The 24345-nt window shown below is 33.3% G+C and overlaps 2 long non-coding RNA genes across 4 annotated transcripts in view; both read right to left on the bottom strand.

The window, feature by feature from the left end:
* The window catches only part of LOC124972441 (uncharacterized), a 56578-nt gene that overhangs the window by 4405 nt on the left and 27828 nt on the right, over positions 1-24345 (bottom strand). Inside the window, exons 6-7 of one of the 3 annotated variants that reach the window (XR_007106462.1) lie at positions 21823-21872; positions 18000-18144 (exon numbers count right to left, since the gene is read on the bottom strand). This is a non-coding gene — a long non-coding RNA (uncharacterized LOC124972441). Of the gene's footprint in view, positions 1-17883; positions 18145-21433; positions 21473-21822; positions 21873-24345 lie in introns of those variants that run through there. The other 2 variants (XR_007106461.1, XR_007106463.1) reach the window with 2 other exon arrangements.
* Positions 1300-10928, bottom strand: LOC124972442 (uncharacterized). The gene is made up of 3 exons (XR_007106464.1): positions 9231-10928; positions 3334-3423; positions 1300-1944 (listed from the first exon to the last, which is right to left on the bottom strand). It is a non-coding gene; the product is annotated as an uncharacterized LOC124972442 (long non-coding RNA).

Raw genomic sequence — 24345 nt, forward strand, 5'->3', positions numbered from 1 at the left:
GTGAGAACATGTTTTTAACTTTCAATAATATCGTGTCTTAAAAGCTATATGAGGCAGGATATTTTTTTTAAAATGTTGAAAACAACCCAGGGAACATTTACTAGTAACCCCCAGGGACTCTGAATTAGACTTTTTGGAGGTCAGGATGATAAAAGACAAAACTGGGGAAAGAGAATCTTTACAATTATTCCAGGGTTTGCTGATCAGGAAATAACAAAGTTGTTTCTGATTTGTTTAAACTCCCTTAAAGTTAGTACCCTAATCTGAATAATGATGATAATAATGTGTAACTTTAACAGCTTTTGGGATAAAGGAAATTAAATATAATGTGCATTAGCATAAATCATTCAGTACTTATTATTTTTTTATCTCTAGTTTATTGGTCTCAAGGATAACATCTGAACTTCTTCCTGCCCCCACTTGCCACTTCAGGGACCAGCCACCTCATGTGGTCCTAATCCCAGGTGTTCTGGCACAGAGGTTGGAATTTCTTTTCTATTTTTGTCATGGAAAGGGGTTGTTGAGTGGGGCCCATGAGACCCCAATAGCAAGGAAGTGTAATCTGATCATGTCTCAGGCTCTGGAAGCCCAATTTCTGCCAGGTAGACTGCACAGTTACCTCTAGGGAGAGCCAGGAATGGAACTTCATTTCAATCCTCACACTTAACCTTCAGAGGTGACATAAGCTCTGTAAGTATGAACTTCGTCATCTGTAAAAAGGAACTTAAGGCATATTTCTTACTAATCTGTCCCAGGGGTTAAATAAGAAAACCTGTCCAGAGTCTATAGCATGTAGTTGGACTTTGTTTAAATAAAGCAACAGGGGCTGACTGAGCTTCTGAGCTAACACTGACATTTTATCCTGCATGGCATCCTGCCTGGCACATTCCAGGCCACTCAGAACGTAGGAATGAATGAATGAATGAATGAATGAATGAATGAATGATTGTGACTACTGGGTTAAATCTCTACATGAGCACCCACATTCGTAGGCATGGTCTTGCAAAGATGCAGAGTCTGAGAACCTCTGTTCCATGGCTGCTGGGTATCATCTGCTCCTAAGTCAAAGGGCAACATATTTCAGGAATCCTTATTGTCTCTCATGTAGATACAGAACCAAGCTCCTGAAAGGAATCCAAACACAACTCTACCCTCCATTCTGGGCATTGATCCTATTAGGAAATGGCTCTCAGGAATCTGATGAAAATACCTCAAAAGTAGAGATCTCAGTGTTATCTGACTGTATCATGGGGACTTAGCAGGTGAGAATTTTATTCCAGTAGCAGAAAGATGGTTCAGAATGAACCTTTGAAGGTCCATCTTGGAGAAATCCGAAAATTACTGATTTCTGTTGGATAGAATAGGAACCTATATCATAAACAGGCACTCGAGTATAGCATGATCAAACTTTATTGGTAATGGCAGAAATACTAAAACCTTGGGATCGTGTGCTGATTTTGAACATTCCTCCCTGTTGCTAACCTATAGCAAATATGGGTTAGAACCTCAGCAAAGGAAGCTGTTTACTGCTGTGAGGTGAAAGCTAGACACAATAATGTAATACAAATGTGCACCATTGGTAATGGGCTTAGATGAACTGTTGTCACTGCCCTATTGTCTTCTCGGCCAACCATTCAGGACTGATTCTCTCCCAGTGCCCTGTGACTGGAGGATGAGGTGGTATATGAAAAAGCAACTTCCTGCCAATTCAAAGATGATGGTTCAGACACAGTACCATAGTACAATGGAAAGATTAAGTGGAAGGAGTCACTGTTCTAGAAACAAGACAGGCACAAAGTCAAGGCAAGTATTCTCTCACCATGACCTAGCAAAGGTCTAAATGAGAGTGTGTCTGAAACTCCTCCTTCCTTCCTTTAAGAATCCAAGCACTCCAAGGATCGCATCATCCTTTACTCAGCATCCAGCTCCATCTGGAGTGAGATCCTATCAGAGAAGGTAACATGTCAGTATTTGTTTGAAAAGAATTGGAAACACTAAGTACTGTGTGAAAATTTAGGTTCAGACATATCATTTTATTTCTCTTTATAAATATTCTGACTTTCACTGGGGAAAACAAAAAAGGTAAAAAATGGAGGAAAAGGAAATTGATGCCATCTGGCAAAGTCAGAATTGCAGCTCACAAAGTCTCAGACCAGGGGTCCAGCAAGTAGTGTGGGAATGAAGGAAGGGTCTATGCTTCATGACATCAGCAGAACTTTTTGGAATCTTTTACCCATTGGCAGGAATTCCTCTGAATCCTTAACTTCTTGACATGTTTAATTACAAGATGTGAAATATAACCCTGACGAGAAAGCTACATTTCAATATTAGAAGTGAAAGGGTTTGAGATTGATACATACATATGCCAATATACACACACACTCACTCACTCACTGTCAAATATCATAGAAACAAATACAGATAACATAAATATTTGCTTTCTAATAAAATTGATTTTGCTTCTTTTACCTATAAAACTTATTTTCAGTTTATTTCCAAAGTAATACCACAGATATATTTCTTTTTAAAAATGTTATCTCAATAATTTTCCTATTTACAGTATGTCAAGCAATATGGAAGTACATATAAAAAAATAAGATTATCCTGTGTCACCCACCTGCCTAATCCTTACCCCTGGCCTAAAGTTGTCTACTGTCTACAGATTAGTGCTTGTTCCCCAGATATGTTTTTCCATAAATCATATGTCAATTTGTATTTAAATAAAAACAAATATATATTCACACTCATGTGTTCTTCAATATTGGAATCTCATTCTCCATATTCTTCTCAGGATTTTAATTTTCAGTTTGTCAGTTAATATGCTTTGGCATATTGTCAGATACTTATTGGGTATGCATATTAATTATAAGAATATTCTGTTGTAATCATCTACCCATAATCCCCTATTTAAATAGAACAAACTTTAAACACTATGGTTACCAGTTTTACATTGTTTGCTGATATTTTGTTGACTTTTCAGCCAACTTTTATTTTGCCAAATAGATGATATTTAAAATTTTCCAACAGTATTTTGACTTTAAAACAACACATATTGTTGTAATAGAAATTGAGTAATACCATGGCCAGCATCAATTGCCAAGGGAGATTAGAACATTCATAGCTCTGAGGTTTCAAAACACAATGGAAAAGCTTTAGAGTAATTCCGGATTTAATTATTGCACAGGCATACAAAACTGTGTCTCTGATTTATTTAACCATCTCCTAATTCATGTAATTTGATCTGAATAATGGGGAAAATCACATGCACTGTGAATAGCTAAGATTAAAGCAAATAAAATGTAAAACAATTCTTGCTTAAAGAAATAAACTGACCTTTTGCTGGCTTCTGGTTTTCTTTCAGGAATAAACTATACATTCGCTTGTATCTCAGCCCCACACAGTCTTTCATCTGAGTCTTTTGACCTAAAGCACAAAATTTCATGTCTTGTTAGATGAGTTCCATCCTACTCACAAAAATGGTGTTTAAAATTAATGGTCCTCAAGCCAGGAAGCTCATTGTCTACATCTGTGGTTGCTGAGTATCCTGTGGAATGGACAAGAAATAGAGATCCATTCCTGTCACCCAAAGATGTTTGACCCTGGAAGAGGATGTTCCTTTCAAAGCTTGAGTTTAGTCATATGTAAAATTGAAATAACATAATTTTTCTCATACTTAAATGCTAAAATTTAGGAAGTATGAGTAATACATAATAGGACTTAACAAATACTTGTCCTGTCCCTATGTTGCCTCCTCACTCTCACAAAAGAGATGGCTATGATCTAAAACAAAGGGTTTAGCTGTCATAGATAGCATCCGGAATGTAGCACCAGGTCAAACATACATACTTCTATGAAACATATGGATTTGGTGTCATTTCTGTGTTTTTGTATATATCCCTGATTGAGTTGAAATAATGGAAGAAAATTGTCATGTCTTTTTATCTAATCCCACCTATACGCCTTTCATTGTTTCTTTACTTTTTAGATTGAATGTGAGAAATGCTGATTACCATTGAATTCTAGCAGAACAGATATTCCAGGGGAACAATACCTAATAAAGGATCTGTTGGACAGAAGATTGGCATCAATGGGTGTGAGCTTCAGATACCAGAACTATCACTGACCACAGGACCTTGGGTGAGTCACTTCTGTGCTGGCCTCAGTTCTAACACAAAGTCATACTTGATACAATCCTGGTTTAGGGACAGGGACTTTAGAGTCAGATAAACTGGGGTTTAAATATAGACACCATTAATTTCTGGTTGCATGGTATTGAGCAAGATCTCCTTTTGTTCCATGTCTCCATGTCTTAATTTCTAAAATGGAAATAAAACCTACCTCATATGCTTATAGTGAAGAATAAATGAGATAATATTTGGAAAACATTAAATATAGTGCTTGATACTTCATAATCAGTAAATATTCATTCCTTTTAACAATATTGGTATTATCAGTAAGGAGCATAATACAGGCAAATTTACTGTACTGTATGCATATGTGCAATGTGTGATGCTATTTACTATCAGATACATATAGTTCAATAATGGGTTTGTCAAAATAAATTCCACTATTATAAACAATTATAATACACTAATAAAAACCATACATTTTTTAAAAATGGGGCTGGGTCAATTGTACCCTGTTCCCCAAAAAGAAAATTTAGATACTTTACTCATACAATTTTATGTTCAAAAGAAAAAAAAGCAATGTGTGTGTGTCTATGTGTATATATATATATATATATATATATACACACACACATATATATAATGTATGTATATATATATATTATGTATGTATATTATGTATGTATATAATATGTATTATGTATATAATCATAGCCATAGGAAATGAATAAATAATGTGTGTATACATATAATACATTTGGATATAATCATATATAAAATGGCAGAGGGGTTAGAATGTGAGCAACTTTAGGAAGTCACTATTCTTCCCATGACAATATTTTAGGGCTCTATGACTATGTGCACAATAATTCTTAATTCTTATATCTTAAGTTGACAATTTTTTCATTATGAAATGTCCCATTTTATCTAAGACTTGTGGATATTTTTTAAAGTCTATATTGCCTCATATTTGTATAGCTGCATCAGATATCTTATGATTCCTGTTTACATGGTATATATTTTGTCATTATTTAACATAAATCTACTTTTAGTATTTAACTAGAATGTGTCTCCCATAGAGAGCATACAGTTGGTGGGTTTTTGTTTGTTTTTACTGTGGTGGGGATTGAACCCAGGGCCTCACATATGTGAGGCAAGTGTTCAACCACTGAGCTACATTTCTAGCCCAATAGTTGACTTTTTCTAGTCAAATCTGATAATCCATTCTTTTTGATTGGATCTTAATTCATTCACATTTTTCTATTATTGGTAGAATTTATGTCTGTTAATTTACTTTTTGACTTATGTCATGTCTTTTTTTGTCTCAAGAGGGAAAAGCAATGAATTACATTCCTCAGAATGTTTTCATATTATATTAATAGATTTCGTTTAACATTTTTCCTTTAAATACTTTGACTTTTTGTTTGAGGTTTTGCTTTGTTGTGAGAGTTTAGGGAGGAAAATTCAGATAATAAACCAGCGGGTATTATTGATAATTGAAAAATTAAAGCTGAAGAACATTATACCTATTATGACACATTTTTAAAGCATAATTGTTTCGTAAGTTGTATTAAAATATACCTAGATTTACATATCTACAAAGAATTGTTAACAATGTTGATTTCAGAAAGTAGAGATCTAAAAAGACGTTCACTTTCTATTCCAAATATTGTTAGCTTTTTTTTTTTAAAAGAACCATGTACTATAATCTGGAAGAAATAAATATAGGCTGAGACTAGAGATGGGGGTGAAAAATATCCCTTTGAATTGTATCTCAATAGTGTCACTTGTGATCTTCTTAAGAATGGTTTTATTGAGCTGCAAGGACAGAAGACAGATGGAGTAGCCTGAGGAGTGAGTAGGAGGTGAAAAATTTAGAGAGTGACTATAGGTTACTCTTTGGAGAAGCTTGGTTGTTAAGGTGGAAAATAGGAAGTAACATGATCTGGAAGAGAATAAGAGTAGAGAAAAAGTAGGTGAATATGAAGGGAAAAGTTTAAATTACCTGGATGTAAATTTGAGCTTTTTACTTCTTGATGAGGGAAAGTTGGTGGATGAAATACAACAATCTGCAAACACTTTTTTCTTTAAGCAAACACTCTCTTGAATATGTTTTACTTGGGGAAGTTTTCTCCTTGAAATAAACTTTGTTGTAGAGTTCTTAAATAATACACACAGAGAAACATACAATACACGAATAAATCTAGAAGACTATATACCTAACTATAAACATGAATATCTCAACATGTGTCTTTAAAAGTTATTGTTTTATAACCTGAGTTTTATATAAGAAAATAATTGAAATGTATTTTAAGATATGAAATGTGGAAAATTTTTGCTAAAATTATTCATTAAAATATTGTAAAATATATTTATTATTACACAGTAGATTTTGTTCATTTTTATATAAAATTCACCAAGTCTACAACCTAAAATGTGCTCATGTTCTCTCACACACATTAAGTACATACAAATATGAACATACACACATTACCCTTCCTTCCCCTATTAATATCGAGAGGCAGGAGCAGTATTTCCTATACTTAGGCTTAGAGATCCTGGTGGAAGAGATCACACAGTGTCTTGGGCAATGTTGCACATCCACAAAGGGCCATCTGATGGGTTGGAGGTGGCCTTCTAATGCCCTCCACTCAGCTTTCTCACCTGGGATGGTCAAGATACATTTCTATTTCTGGCCACTGGATAGTATTTTCTTTCATTTTAATTTTTTTTCTTCAATGAAATGGTGAATTAGCAATAAGAGAAAAATATAAAAAAACACTATTTTGTGCATTTAAAACTTTTGAAAGAAAATGTACAAAACAAGTCCTTATTTCTTTGAAATAAATAATACTGTAGATCATTCTTTCTGCATTAACTTTCAATGGGTTCATTTTACAACCACCATTAAAATATAGAGAAAATCAAACTGCAGAAAAATAGACATACAAATGTTTTTACAGGCATATGCAAAGGTACTAAACATCACTAAGTATCAGGAAAATGTAAGAAAACCACAGTAAGATATCATAGCATACCTGCTACGATGAATATTATCAAAAAGATAAGATGGGGAGAAAAGGAACCCTTGGACACTGGTGTAGGAATGCAAAATAGTGCAGTCACTATGAAAAAATTAAGAAGTCTACTCAAAAAATTAAAACTGAATTAATATATGATCCAGAATTCTACTACTGGCTAAATATCTAAAAGAAATAACAACCAGTATTTTAAAGAGATATCTGTACTCATATATTCATTTCAGCATTATTCAAAATAATTCTGGAAATAGTCTAAATATCTATTGATGGATGAGTGGATAAAAAATGTGTTTTGTGTATATAGGTGCACATATAAATAAATACACACCCAATATTCTGTCTTTAAATTAAAAGGAAATCCTATCATTTTTGACAACATGGATGAATCTGATAGACATTATGCCAAATCAAATAAGCTAGTTACAGAAAGATAAACACTGCATGAACTAAGTTACATATGGAATATAAAAATGTCAGACTCATGGAAAGAGAGGGTATAATGGATGTTAACAGGGACTAGGGGAAGGGATATGAGATGTTGATCATGGGGTGAAAGTTTTGGTTAGGAAAGATAATAAGTTCTGGAGAGCTAAGGTACAACAATATGACTGTAGTTAACCATGTTGTCATGTATACTTGAAATTTGCTATGAGGGCAGTTCTTAAGTAGTCTTACCACAAAAATGTAGCTACATAAGGCCACAGATAAGTTAATTAGCTTGATTGTTAATTTTACACAATACATACATATATCAAATCATCAAGTTCTATAACTTAATGTGTACAATATTTAAATGTCAATTATACCTCAGTAAGTTGGGGACAAGTAAGGTATTCATAATAGTCTGTTGAATAGAAAAACTATTTGCTTAATTTACCAGAATATTAGAAGTTAATATTTCTAGTTGATAAAATTATATGGCATTTATATATTCAATTTACAGATTTAAAATTTCTAGCTGTGTATCAACATACAAGCTTTATTTTTTCTAAGAGAATATAACACAGAGAACTTAGATTTTTAAAACAGCAGGCAATGAAAGACTGCAAAGTGTGATCTCAATTCTGTTCCAAAATGCCTTTAGTTGCATTTGGTGATGACTCCATATCCACATTTTCTTCCTTTATTCTTTCTTTTATGCTTTCCTTCCCACTTTCTGCATTTCCCTCTCTTTTTCTACCCCATTTTGATAAATACTTGTTGGTTGAGTGTTGTATGCTAGATAGTGTAAGCAAAGACCTATCTTACCATCTGAGATCTTTCTTCTGACATTTAGGCCCAGAGCCACCTGCTAACTGGACATACCATGGACCAAAATCATAATGACATATGTTCATATATGTGGATCACAGCATATATATATATATGTATGTATGTATGTGTATATATATACATACATATATATATGCCTTGAATCTACTTACTCAACAAATTTCTGAAATTGGGAAGATTGCCATGTAAGAATGATAAATTTGATATAGTGATAAGTGAAAAAATAGTTTCAATAGTAAATGTGAGTTAGAATTTCTGTTTTACTTCTTAAGAACAGGTTGACCTTAGAAAATGCACCCAACCTCTTTAAATTCAATTAAACTCATAAACAAAGGGATATTGCATACTTCGGAGGGTTATGGTGAGGAGTTAAAGAAAAATTCACTGTATCATCCACAGTGAGGGCAGCAATTAATATATGATAGTTTCTTTCTCACAGTCTCTACTTCGTTCTATAAAAGAAATGCATGTGACATACCCTAAATAGTGTAACTAGCATAGAAACATTTGGAAACTTCACAATGAGCAAGGAAATGTACAACTTATCATAGCATATGAGCTCATATACCACATTTGTGTGATTGAGTCATATGATGAGTTTGTAGAAAGGAAGTGGTGCATTCCACCATTTCTGTGTAAGCAAGTGGAGTGTAGTTTGGGTAAAGACAATCATCATCCCTGTATTAGTCAGCTTCTTGTTTTGATATAACAGAATACCTGAGATAAACAATATGTGAGGTTTCAGAGGTTTCAGTCCACAGTCAATTGGCCCAGATGCTTTAAGACTTACGGTGAGGCAGTACATCATGGCAGAAGCATGTCATGAAGGATAGCTGCTCACTTCATGCTGGCCAGGAAGCAAAGAGAGAGAGGTCATTTTTATAATAAAGCCTCTCCCCTAAACACATTAAACTATACCTAAATAAGTGGATGAATTCACTCATGCCATCATAGCCCTTATGATCCAATCACTTCCCAAAACCCCAACTTCTGAACACAGTTGCTTTGGGGACCAAGCCTTCAACACACAATCTTTAGGAAGATATTCACGATCCAAACCATAAGAATCACCCTTTAACTTTTCTAATGTACCTCCTTATTCAAGCTAATTTTAATTTCATAGCTTAATCTTTGGGGGGGACTATATCATTGAATCCCCAGCAAGATAAACTTTGGCAGATTAAGGCATTAGAAACATCTGCCTAACATCACAGTAACCACAACACCTTGGGTTGGTCATTTGTCCTTTGCTGTACAAAGTTTTCTTCCACTCAGAGTGTGAAAGAAAATGCCATTCTGGAATATTATAGAATGGTGTGAAGGAATGAAGGAATGAGCTTGCTACCACCTCTCAATTGCATTAGCAATGTGAACATTGAAGACAGCCATTGTTTATTTCAGCAGTATTGAAGTATAATTCAAAGATACGTTGTATATATTTAGAATGTACAATGTGATGATACACATACATGTGGTGCAATGATAATCACAATCAAGTTAATCCATCCCCTGTTATTTTTGTTATTGGTTCTTTGTATTTTCTGTGTGCAAACACTTAAGATTACTCTCTTAGCAAATTTCAAGTATATAATAGAGTGCTATTAGTTATTTGCTGTACATACAATACCATACATTATATTTTTCAGAACTTATTCATTTTATAACTAAAAGTTTGTACCTTTTTGGAAACCTTGCCCCATCCTCCTCTCAGACTCTGGCAATCACCATTTACTCTTTCTGAGTTCTGCTGTTTTCTAAGAGAGTTCACATATAAATTATAACATACAAAATTTTTCTCTCTGTGTCTCGCTTACTCTACTTACCACAATGCCATGCTGGTTTATTGATGTTATTGCAAATGGCAAAATTTCCTTCTTCATATGACTGAATAATATTCCTTTATATATATATGTATGTGTGCATAAATATATATATCACATTTCCACATTTTAATTCATTAATCCATCAATAGACATGTTGTTTCTATGTCTTAGCTATTGTGAATAATACTATAATGAACTTGGGGTGCATATATCTCTTGGAAATACTAATTTCATTTCCTTTGGATATATACCCAGAGATGAGGTTGCTGGATCCTATGGTAGTTTTATTTTTAACTTTTTTTAGGAACTTTCATGATGGCTGTACCAATTTACATTCCAATGAACAGTGCATGAAGGTTTCCTTATTTATACATGCTCACCAGCACTTGTCTTTCCTCACTTTGATAACAGTCATCTTAACAGGTATGATGATTAGTGCTTCTGAGTACCTTCTTAATATTCCTGTTGGTCATTTGTATGCCTTCATGGGGAAATGTCTATTAAAGTTCATTTCCCATTTTAATTGTTTTCTTGCTCTTATATTGTTTGTGCTCCATATATATTTTGGACATTAACCTCTTGTCAGATACATATAGTTGAAAGTATCAATGTTTATAGCAGCTCAATTCGCAATAGCTAAGCTATGGAGTCAATCTAGGTGCCCTTCAACAGATGAATGGTTAAATAAAATGTTGTATGTATAAAATGGAGTATTACTCAGTCATACAAAAGAATGACTTTATGACATTTGCAGTAAATGGATGGATCTGGAGACTATCATGCTAAGTGAAATAAGTCAGTCCCCAAAAAACTCAAAGGTTGAATGTTTTCTCTGATATGTGTATCCCCACAATAAGGGGGGAGAGTAGAAGAACAGAAGTGCAGTAGATTGGACAATGGGAAATGGAGGGAAGGGAGGGGAGACAGGAAAAGGAAAGACAGTGGAATGAATCTGTCATCATTTTCTCATGTACATATATGAAAACAACAGTGAATCCCACCACAACGTACATCTATAAGAGTGAGATCCTAACTAGAATAAGATATATTCCATGCTTGTATAATTATATCAAAGTGGATTCTCCTACCATGTATAACTAAAAAGAATCAATAAATAAGTAAAAAAAAAGAATGTTCTCTCATTTTCTAGGTTGTCTATTCACTCTGTTCCTTGTTTCCTTTGCTGTGCAGAAGCTTCTTAGTTTGACATAATCCATTTATTTATTTTGTTTTGTTGCCTGCAATTTTTGGAATCTTGTCCAAAAAATTATTGCCAGTCTGATGTCATAGAGCCTTCCCTTTGTTTCCTTATAGAAGTTTTGTAGTTTCACATTTCATTTGAATCTTTAATTGATTTTCAGTTGATTTTTGTATATGGCGTGAGACTAGGATCTAATTTAATTCTTCTGCATGTGGGTATCCAGTTTTTGAAAATATCATTTATTGAAGAAACTGCCCTTCTCTCACTGTGTGTTCTTGGCAATTTTGTTAAAAACCAGTAGGCTGTAAATGCATGGGTTTATTTATGTTCCATTGGTCTATACGTCTGTTTTAATGCCAGTACCATGCAATTTCAGTTACTTTAGCTTTGTGGTATAATTTGAATTCATGTAGTGTGATGTGTCGAACTTTGTTATCTTTGCATAAGTTTGGTTAGGCTATTTGGGGTCTTCTGTGGTTCAATTCAATCTTCAGGGTTTATTTTCTATTTCAGTGAAGAAAGTCTTTGGTGCAGACTGCTTTTGTGCAGTGTGGATACTTAAGCAATATTACTTCTTCCAATCCAAGAGCACAGATTTTTGTTTTCATTTGTCTTCATTTTCTTTCATCAATGCATCATAGTGTTCAACATAGATATATTTCACATTTGTTATATTTTTTCCTAAGTATTTTACTTTTGGAGCTATTAAAGATGGCTTGTTAGAAGATTTATTGATTACACATTCAATCTTCTTTTCAGTTATAGATCTATTCAGATTTTCTCTTTCTTCATGACTCAATCTTGTTTGGTTATAAATTTCTAGTAATTTATCCACTTTTCTAGGTTACATGAGCTTTTGGCATGAAATTGTTTACAGTAGTCTCTTATGATCCTTTGTATTTCTGTGGTATGTTTTAATGTGTTCTCTTTTGTTTCTGGTTTTAAATTACTTGAGTCATATATCATTTTTACTTAGTGTAGCTGAATGTCAGTTTTTAAAAACAATATAGGTACCAATATATAGCACCTTTTTTTTCTTTATTAAATGTCCCATGGACCATGACAGGAAATCTGGAGAAATTTTTGTAAATCACACAGGAAAAATTAGCTATATCTTAAGGCTTTTCTTGAACTAATAAGACCCACTTTTACTCTGTCCCTTTACTTCTGTGATCCCATGCTTTCCTCCTAAAGCTTTTATGAATTCATGTAATATTTACTGCACTCTTTAGCTAAAGAAACAAAACGTCCACCAGTTTAAGTCCCTGGGCACATAGAAAAAAATCTTGAATACTGACTCATTCCCCTTTCATATTACAAAGATAACCACATCACAAGGACACTTAGGCCCTCTTCAAACAATTCTGAAAGATGGAAGGACTAATGGATATATACACATATACATTTTATCTTACTGCTTCTCTTATGACTAGTTTCTTGGATTTTAAAATGTACATCATTTCTATACACACAAAATGTTTCTCTTTTGTGTTAATTGATATAAAGAGAGAATACATGTAGGCATATTTCCCAAATTTCAGGTGCATTCACACAGTTTAAAGAACAGAAGATTGACTCATGGGGTATTCTGAGGAAAGTAGATATCATTTATCAGTTTATTTCATTAGCTGAAACTACATGATTCAATGATTTGTCCCCCAATTTGTTAATTTTTATTCATGCTAAGGTAAAGAATCTAATTTCATTTATAAGCATACTGGTAGAAATTATATTATTCAGTTATTTTCTCATCAACTCAATTTTTCATGCTTCATCAGGCAGTGGTATTTCAAACCATATGCACATAAAATGCAATGCATAACTCCTCCCTCAAAGATTCAGGACTTGAGGAATATTAGTATTATGTAGATTTCTCTTCTGACAATTATTTAAATTAAATTCTGTTAGGAGAAGGTTAAAATACTCAAATAATGTTTTCCTTTTTCAGTTTACAAAGTGACAGACATGCCAAGAGCTGCTTTAGAAGGCACCTGTTACTCTGGAGTATCTCATGGATATTTCTGAGGAGGGCAAGAGAGAATGAAATTTTTACCTCCTCTCACCTTCCTCCTTCCATTCCCCAGATCAAGTTTCCCAGCCTGGGTACTCTGTTGGTCCAGACCTGCTGTGAATCTCTGGCCTTGCCTGCATCAGGACACACACCTGACTGATTTCAGTTCTTTCTTTTCTTTATCACATAGTACTTCTCTTTCTTCATTGAAGCAATGAACTCATAGTGTTTTTGAAACATGTTGTCCCAGAGATTCATAAGGGTGCAAATCAAACATTCAGGCACATGTTTCAAATCATTATCAGAATCCTCATTGTTAGGAGAATTCTTCATTTTTACATTAATTCATAATTATGATATTCAGAAGGACTAGTGATACTTCTGGTTTCCCACTTTATTATTGCTTTATGAAAATTTTCAATAAGTATATTAAATAACTGCAAAAACTACATACAGAAAGCAATTTTAAAAACAAGTATACGTATTCCTTTTCTTGAATACCTGATTTAATAGGTCTGGGGTATCGCAGGGGAACCTAAAGAGTCACCCCAGGCAATTGTCCAAATTGGTTAAGTTAGAAAAACTCAGAGAGTATAAAAGTTCTGCTTATTAGTTTGCCTAATAAATATTTCTTTAATTCATAGTTCATCACATACATAATTTGTTTTATATATTGTTTCAATATGATTAACTTTAGGCTACTTTAAGATTTTTGTATGACACAAACATTAATAAGGTAGAATCTGAACTGATATATCTCTGTTCCTTCCCCCTTATGTGGAAGTATGCATTTGTCAGTAAGGTTTCAAGCAATTCTGAAAATCAGTCAAATCTGGATAACTTTTGCTCAGTTTAATTAATTATTATCTTAAACTCTTAATTTTCTTTAGCTATTTTATTAGTGACTTCTTTGGAGATTGAAATATTACACTTATAGACAACTGAATTTTTTTTCTTTCATTTTTAATGCCATTCAAATTATGCTTTTCCATATTATTTTTAATGATTGTTTAAAATATTTAAAAATAGACATGTACACTGCAGCAAGTTAGTAAATTTGGAAAATATTCCTATTGGATTTTACTATGCAAATGTGTATGTGAAGGGCAAGTTTACTAACTCAAGGAAGAATAATAAGAATAAGAAGCCAGGCATGGTAGCATACACCTATAATCCCAGTGACTTGGGAGGCTAAAATAGGAGGATTGCAAATTGAAGACCAGCCTCAGCATTTTAGCAAGAACAGCAACTTAGGAAAACCCTGTCTCAAAATTTTAAAATAATAAAATAAAAAGGGCTGGGAAATTAGCTCAGTGGTAGAATATCCCTCAGTTCAATCCCCAGTACAAAAAGAAAGAAAGGAAGAAAGAAAGAAAGAATAAGATAAGAGCTGGGGGTGTCACTCAATGGCAGAGCACTTGCCTAGCATGTGTGAAGCTCTGGCATTGATTCTCCAGCACCTCAAAAAATACAATAAATGTTTTTTCAAGATTACTAAGCTGTGAATAGCTTCTAAGTGGAATACTGCTTATGCAAGAAACAATTTTTTTCACTAATCTACTAAGTAACCCTTACATGGTAGATGAGAATTTTCTACTGCTAAAAGTTATACTATTGTTCTTTTAATCATCATTAAAGATTTTATTTGCTTCAGGGGCTGGGGAGATAGCTCAGCTGGCAGAGTGCTTGCCTTGCAAACACAAAGCCCTGGGTTCGATCCCCAGCACCGCAAAAAAAAAAAGATTTTATTTGCTTCAAATTGAAATATTTTCCATATAACACAAGTCAATAAACAATGGCAATTGTGAAAATAAATATACTTTAAAATCTGCAACAGGTACTGTAACATCTGGTTCTAATCTGCCCTAGAAAAATGCCAAAGATTCCTCAAAGCTGAAATAAAAGGTCAAAAGGAGATAAACTCACATGAAGAGATAAAATTATAATGATAAAGATAACTATATAGGTAAACATAAAAGCCAATCATATTGCATTTTTGTTTGTAAATCATCTTTTTCTCTAAATGACTTAAAAAGTAAACATACAAGACAAAAATTATAAAGGTATGTTAATATTCACACTATGAATAAAGATGTTGTTGATGACAACCACATAAGGGAGAAGGAACAAAGATATATCAATTCAGATTCTAATATAAATTCAGTTGTTTGTAAGATTAATATTTTAATTTCCAAAGAAATCACTAGCGAAATAACTAAAAATTATAAGAAGGGGAAATGAGAATCAAAAACATTATATTATACATAATAAGTTAAACACAAATGAAAGCAGCAATGGAGAAAAATAATTTTTAAAAGATATAACAGATATTTGGAAGAAACACAAAACGGTCCATTTACATTAGTAATTATGTAAAATATAAACATGACTATATTAAATTCTCCATCTAAAGGAAGAGCTTGGTAGAATGAAAATATATGCTCCATCTCTACTTTGTATACAAGAAATTTAATTTATATCAAATGACAAAATTAGGTTGAAAGTAAAATGATTTTTAAAAATTATGTCAAGCAAAGAGTACCAAAAGAGGACAGTAGTGTCTATGACTATATCAGACAAAATTACCATCATGTTAAATATTGTTACAAGAAGCAAAGATATTATTTATAAATGAAGGTGTATGTTCACCAAGAAGGTAAAGTGATCCCAAACACACACATACCTAACAACAGAGACTCAAATAAACACCACATCCAACAGCAGCAGAATATATTCTTCTTAACTACACATGGACTATTCTCTAGGATAGAATATATGTTAGATGAGAAAACAAGTCTAAATAAATTTTAAAAGGACTGAAATAACTTGAATTTCCTTCATCCACAATGGACATAAGAAAGAAATCAGTAACAGAAGGAAAGATAAATACTTAAGAAATTTAACAACAAATAAGTTAAAGGAAAAATCAGGGGGATTAGGGCTAGGGTAATGGTTCAGTGGTAGAGCGCTTGCCTCACATGTATAAGGCAGTTGGTTCAATCCTCAGCACCACATAAAAATAAAGAAAAGGCATTGTATCCATCTATTTTAAAAAAACAGGGGGGTTTGAAAATACTTTGAAATTAATGAAAATGAACTCAAACCAGTAGAATATACAGGGTGCAGTAAAAGCAACGCTCAGAATAAAAATTTTTATGTGAATATATACATTATAAAGGAAAGAAATATCTCAAATTATTAAGTAAATGTATACCTTTAAAAACTAGAAAAAGTAGGAAAACTAAACCCAAAGGTGCATAAGGAAGGAATAATAACTTATTTGGATATATAAATATGCCACAATAAAATTATTATTCTGTATAATTATAATGCACTAATATGAAAACAAGCAGGAGTAGTTATATTCAAAAAAGAAAAGAATGTCATTTTATATTGATAAATGATGAATTCAACAAGAAGACATAACAATTGTAAACATATTTGCCCCTGATATGGGATTACCCAAATATATCAAGCAAATATTATTTAATCTAAATTGAGGGACTGGAGTTGTGGTTCAGTGGTAGAGCACTTACTTGGCATGTGTGAGGTCCTGGATTCAATCCTCAGCACCACGTATAAATAAATTAATTAAATTAAAGATCCATTGACAACTAAAAAATATTTTAAAAAAAATAAAAATTGAGAAACAAAATTACATCTCACTTTCCTCAGTAGACAGATCATCCAAACACAATATCAACAAAGAAACATCTGACTTGAACCAGATATAACTACAACCATCTGACCCTCGATAAAGGTACAAAAACATATGTTGTAGAAAATGCTGCCTCTGTAACAAAAGTTTCTGGGAAAACTGGATATTCACATGAGGAAAATTGACACCAGATAACTCTCTCTCACCCTGCAGAAAAATCATCTCAAAATGGATTAGTGAACATCCGATTTAAACAAACAGACCTAATAGATATTCACAGAACGTTTCATCCAACAGCAACTGAATACATATTCTTTTTGGGACTGTGGATGTGGCTCAGTGATAGAGCACTTGCCTAGCTTGTGTGAAGTACTGGATTTGATCCTCAGCACCACATAAAAAAATAAACAAATAAAATAAAGATTGTGTCAATCTATAAAAATATTTTTAAAAGAATACACAGTCTTTTCTTCAGCACATGGAATAAAAATTGTATCATATGTGATCTTAGACCAAAATAGAATAAAAATACAAATCAACATGAAGAATGGAAAGAATACAAACACAACAAAAAAGATGTAATTAAGTTGAATTGTCAACTTGATTAGATTAAGAGATGCCAATGATTAAGAGGCTTCTGGGTGTGTCAATAAGGGCGTGTCTAGGAATGATCGGAATGTGGGATAATGAACTGAAGTGGAGATCCTCTTTAAGCGTGGGTAGCACCACCCAATAGGATGGTGGCTTGGATGGAATAAAAGTTGGAAGAACAAGAAAGCAGATGCACATGCAAGCTCAACTTTTCTTAAATGGGTTCTTGATTGATACTTCAATCATTGGAGGATATCAGACTCTCACTTCCTTACTCTTCCAAAGTGGGCTCTGCCAGTGATTCTCCAGGTAGTTCCCAGAAGCCTTGGTCTTGGACGAGGGAAGCACTGTTTATCCTTTTTGTTCCTGGGGCTTCTGCCTCTTGGACTACACAGCCACTGGTTCTTCCAGCTCTCTAACCTGCAGATGGACATTTTGGACTATTCAGCTTTTGGTCATGTAAGTCAATCTAATAAATCCTCTTTTTATAATCAAACTTCCTGTTGATCCTGTTCCTCTAGAGAACCCTGACTAATACAAAAGATATCCTGTGTTCAAGGATTGAAAGAATCATTATTGTTAAAACAACCACTACTACCCAAATTGGTGTATAGATTCAATGAAATTGCCATCAAAATTTCAATGATATTCTTTACAGAAATAGGGAAAATATCAAAATTCATATGGAACCACCAAAATCCCAAAGCAATCCTGAGCAAAAAACAAACAAATCAAAATAAGGCTAGAGGCATCACAATACCTGACTTTAAAACATGCTGCTAACTAGTTACTAACACAGCATGGTCCCAGTATCATTACAGAAACAGATCAATGAACAGAATAGAGATCCAAGAAATTAATCTACACTCAGTCAGCTGATTTTTGACAAAGATACCTTAAAGAAACAACAGAGAGAAGAGAGTCTCTTCAATAAATCATGCTGGCAAAATTGGATATGCATATGCCAAAGAATGAAACTAGATCCCTTTCTTTCAACATAAACAAAAATCAAGTCAAAATGGATCAAAGACCTAAATCTTAAACCAAAATATATGAATTTACTACAAAAAAATATAGGGGGCTAGCATTTCAAGATACTGATATAGGCAATGATTTTTCAGATCAAAATAAAAAGTACAGATGACAAAAATAAAAATAAAAAAATGGAATTACATCAAATTAAGAAGCTTTTGCACAGCAAAAGAAACAATCAACAAGATTAAGAGACAGCCTATAGAATGGTAGAAAACATTTTTCAAATGGTATGTCTAATAAGGGATTGACATGCAGAACATGTAAGGAATTTTAAAAGTTGATTATCTCCCCCAAAACCACACAAATTCTATTTGAAAAATGGGTTAAAGAACTAAACAGATACTTCTCAAAAGAAGACATAAAAATGGCTAAGAAATACATGAAAAATGCTAAGTTTTTGTTAATCATCAGAGACATGCAAATCAAAACCACAATGAGATATCTTCTAACCCAAGTTAGAATGGATATCATCAAAAGGCAAGAAATAACAATTGTTGGTGAGGTTGAGGAGAAAAGGGAACTCTTAAACATTTTTGGTTAGAATGTAAATTAGTACATCTAATATGAAAAACAGTATGAAGAGATGTCTCAAAAAACTAAAAATAGAACTACCACTACTGATAATTCCTTTACTGAGTATATACACCCAAAGGAGATGAAATGTATACCAAAATGATACCTGCACCCCATATTTATTATAGCCCTATTCACACCAGTCAAAAAAAAATGGAGTCGACCTAGATACCTTTCAGTGGATGAATGGATTTTAAAAAGTGTGATATATTTACACAATGAAGTACTACTCAGCTATAAAGAGAATGAAATCCTATCATTTGCAGCAACATGGATGAACTGGAGAATATTATATTGAGTGAAACAAGGAAGAGACAGAAAGACAAATACCAAAATGTTTCATTCATTTATGGAAAACAATAGGTCAATCTTGTAGAAGTATGGGATAGAATTGTTATCACCAGAGACAGGAAAGTGTAGAAGGGATGTGGGACAGAAAAAAATTAAGAGGGACTTCTGGAACTGAGAAGGATGCTTGGGGGAGAGGGATAGAGGGCAGAAGTAGCATGGATGGGCATGATCAATGCACAATGTATGCATGTATGGGAATATCACAGTTAATCCCTTTAATTTGTACAATTTACATATATTAATAGATATATTTTTTAAAAGTGACCAGAAAAAAAGGCAATTTAAATGTGTATTTCATTCTAAAATCCAGTTTCACCATTGGATTTTTGTGCTCAATATTGTATGTGGTCATCAGAAAAGCTAACTTTGAGCTCTATCTTGCTCTTTATAGGACTAGTTAAACCATGCACATGTGTGAACACACACACACACACACACACACACACACACAAACACACATCACAGAGCAGTAAATAAATTGGGGCAAACTCATATTGAGAACTAAATATCCAATGAAGTGTCTCTATTCATTGAAAACAAAATAAAGAAAAAGAATAATCAGGTTCATGAAGCAATTTTAAATTAATAATCATTTTCTGTTTTCTGCATCTTAAAGAATTTGTGTATTATTTGTGTAATTTCATCTTAAAATGTTTGGAAGAATTCACTAGTGAAGCCATCTGGTTTTGGAGATTTAGTTTTTGGATAGATTTTAGTTGTGGATTCAATTTCTTTAATAAATATGGGATTGTTCCAATTTTCTATTTCTTCTTGAACCCATCTCTTTAGCTTTATTTTCCAGGGATTTTTTTTTCATTTTATAAAAGTTGCCAAATTTAATGGCAATGATTTTTTAACCACTATCATATTTGCATCATTGATGTAAATTTCAACACAGTATAAAAGATATATGAACATGAATCAAGGCTGTGGCACCAAATTGTAATAGTGTTAATTAAATTCTTCACCTGCAAAGTCTGACAGTAAGAAAAAGAAAGAGAGGAAGAGTAAGGAATAAAGTTTCATTTGCAAATATCCTTTATGAAGCAGTGTAAATTCAATTCATTTTATTAGATCTCAACACTTGAGAATATGTACTTTTAATACTCTGTGATAAAGTCAAAACTATATATGAAGTGTTTTTCTACATATTAAAGCAGGATGATCATATCATCTTGAATAAAAACACTCATATAATTGTTTTAGTTTTATGCAATCTGTGAGAAAGATTGGTAGAGAGAGGAAGTGGGTCAGTGATATAGCTCAGTGGTGGTGACCTGCTTGTGTGTCAGGCAAATGTGAGCTGGAATTCTTATTATGCCTTATATTAGTTATCTTAAAAATGATCTTAAACTATTTGTGCCTCATTCCTCATTTATAAAGTGTGAGCAATGGTTCTTACATTAGTGAATTATTGTAAGTAGCTAAGGAAACAACATATTTAAAGTGCCCAGTACAGCAGTTGTCATCGAGGGCATAGAGCTGATATCACTTCCCCCCTCACTTCATACCCTATTTTAACATTGGGATTTGGTGGTATCCAGGAACGTATTTCCCGTGGCTGTGCACAGACTTATAATTTATATGGGTCGATCCACTTAATGTACTACCACAAGCCACATAGAAAAGATAATATTTATTAAGACATATAAAGTATATACAAAAGGAAAACCATTCCAGGTAGCATACCAACTCAGCACCAGAAAGACATCACAGGCATTTCGCAGCATACATAAACAAAGAAAGCAGTCTTGTCACCTTTGAGTTCTTCTCCTCTCTCTTAAATACACTGGAATAAACATATAAAGTTATTGTCTGGAGCCACTGGGCTCAGTGTCATCAGTACGTTTGGTCTCCAGATCCTGTCCTTGAACGGGGCACTGCCAGACCACTAAGTTTCTCATGTAAGTTGTTTACTCCTTGCCCTGATTTCACTTTTTGAAAGCACTCTTAAACAAGACTCCATTTTTCTCTACAGGTGGATGATTAGGGTATACCTATATTTATTATCAACATGATTAAAATATCTGTGACTAACATTGGAGCCATATGTGAGAGTTCATTAGGTCAGCCTTAAGTCTCATCAAACACATGGTGAAGAAGGTTCCTATCTATTATTACCAGACAATTTTCACTTACCTTGTAGATAAAAAAAGCCTTAATATCCAAGTCCTTCATCTTCTTTATTACTGTAAGAGATGTAATGATCTTAGTGGTTACCCAGTCCACCAACTTCAGTTTATCGACAATGAATCTGAAGCTCAGAGAGGCAAAATCAATTAGTAGCTGAAAGAGTAGCAGACCCAAAATAGAAACCACTCTTGTGATTTTCCTGGAAGGCCTGCTGAGTGATCTTACCATTTAATAATTGTGTTTTCCTGTCCGATTTGTTTTTTTTTGCTTTAGGTTAATATCAGAAAAATGAGTGAATTGCACGTCTATAAATAACTTTGAGCCCTGAAAGATAAAAACACCCTGTATGAGAAGGTCTTATGAAAGAACCAATCATAATTGAGCTACTGGTCAACGCACTACAGGAAGAGTCAAAACGTCTTTATATTAGTGCCTGAATCATCACTGACTCTCACAGTTTGGCTAAGTCTCTCTCATCAGTATTCTCATCTGTGTAATAGGGTAGCACCATGCATTATTCTCAGTCATCAGAATATGTTGTGCAGAATCCTTCTTTATACCATATGTTCTACAGGAATAAGAGCAGAATGACAAAATTTATATACATTATTATCAGTGTCATAATAAAATAAGTATATTAATATATAAGAACATAATTATCAACATAAATGCACTAATATTTTATCTGTATAGGAATTTTAATCATGATTGGTTTGGCTTATCTATTTAAATCCTCAAAGGTTATAATCTGAAACACTCATTCACATATTACTTCTCGTACACATAAGTGTATGCATGAAAGACAGAAGTTTGCACTAGTGTACACGTATTCACATGACATGGGAGTAGAAAATACATCTTAGCCACCCAATATAAAGTACATTTTATCTTTTATAGCAACAAATGAGATGCTATGGAAAAATGGAGGGAAGCACAATTGCTTCCAAATGATAGGGTTTGAAGACATCAGAGAAGGTTTTTAAATGAAACTGAGACTCATTCCTAACAAGCTGATCTTAGTCACTACTGATGAGTTTATCTAGTACCAAATCCTGTGAATTCTCCTGCAATAATTATCTCACCACATACTTTGGGAATGAGATAAACACTGTCCTTTCTAGCATTGTCTTTGGATCATGTGACCCTACTCTTTAATCCCACATTTCAGGTTAGGAGATCTTTGCTAAGAATTCAAGGTTTTCCCTTGCTGTCCAGAGATAACCTATCTTAATTTATTCAGTGAGGAATAGAGAAAAGGATGACTTAATAATTAAAAGCATTTCTACTTCTAGCCCTACCACAAACTCCTAAATTTCCTGCTGGAATAGGGGTAGGAGAAGAAAAAACAAAGGGAAAGGAAGTAAACATTAACACTTTGCAAGTGTGTCCTCAGCATAGGTTTTTTTCATTCCTTTAGGTGTCTCCAGAACTTAACATTAATTCTCTTAGTTCATATGCTGTATAACTACTAGAAAATTTAAATGCCTGTCATTCAATGTTAGCTATTTGAGTTCAAGTTTCTAGGATCCTCAACACAAAATAACACACCAATAAAATATCACAAACTTAGTAGAGATTTCTTTTTATAGGGATTTTTGGAATAAATTTTATTGAAGTGTAAAATACACACAGAAAAGTGGTCAAATCATAGTAGTATAGCTCAATCATATTTCACAAAATGAATACATCTTTGTAATCAGGAATGTGGAAACTAAACCACAATAAGGTGGGGGAGGGGCCAAGTGAAAGAATAGAAATGTAATAGATTAGACAATGGGAAATGGTGGGTCAGGAAAGGGAATAAGCAAAGGAAAGAATAAATTTAACAATTTCCCATGTACATATATGAAAAAACACAGTGAATCCCACCATCATGTACATCCATACTAATGAAACTCTAGAATAAGATATATCCCATACTTTTCAAAACAAATTCTGCTGTCCTATGTAACTAGAAAGAACCAATAAATAAATAAAAAGGAACAGGATCACAAAACATAATATTATATTCAAATCAAGAAGCCATTCTTGATCCTTTTCACTCACCACTGGCCCATCCTAAACATCTAAAGCCATTGGTTAGTTTCGCCTGATTTTGAACTTTATATAACGAACATCTTACTGTGTATGCTCTTTTGTGCCAGGTTTCTTTTGACCAATATTATATTGGTGAGTCATTCATATTGTTTGTCTTGGGTTTCTATTAAACCTTTCATTCACATTTTTAACACAGAATGTATGTAGCTGGGTCATAAAAGCTTGACCACCCTGTGGGCAGGAGTGGGCAATAAGTAGGTTCTCTTTTGTACAAACTATTATCTGAATTCTTCTTTTAGTTCTGAATCTGCATTGATAATGCTTAAATGTCAAAATAGATCCTAGAGCCAGGTGTGGTGACACATGCCTATAATTCCAGTGACTTGAGAGGCTGAAGCAGGAGGATCACAAGTTCAAAACCAACTTCAGTAAAATAGCAAGGCCCTATCTCAAATGTTTTAAATATTAAATTAAAAATGTTTTAAATGTTTT

This window comes from Sciurus carolinensis, chromosome X, assembly GCF_902686445.1.
Source record: "Sciurus carolinensis chromosome X, mSciCar1.2, whole genome shotgun sequence".
Lineage (NCBI taxonomy): Eukaryota > Metazoa > Chordata > Mammalia > Rodentia > Sciuridae > Sciurus > Sciurus carolinensis.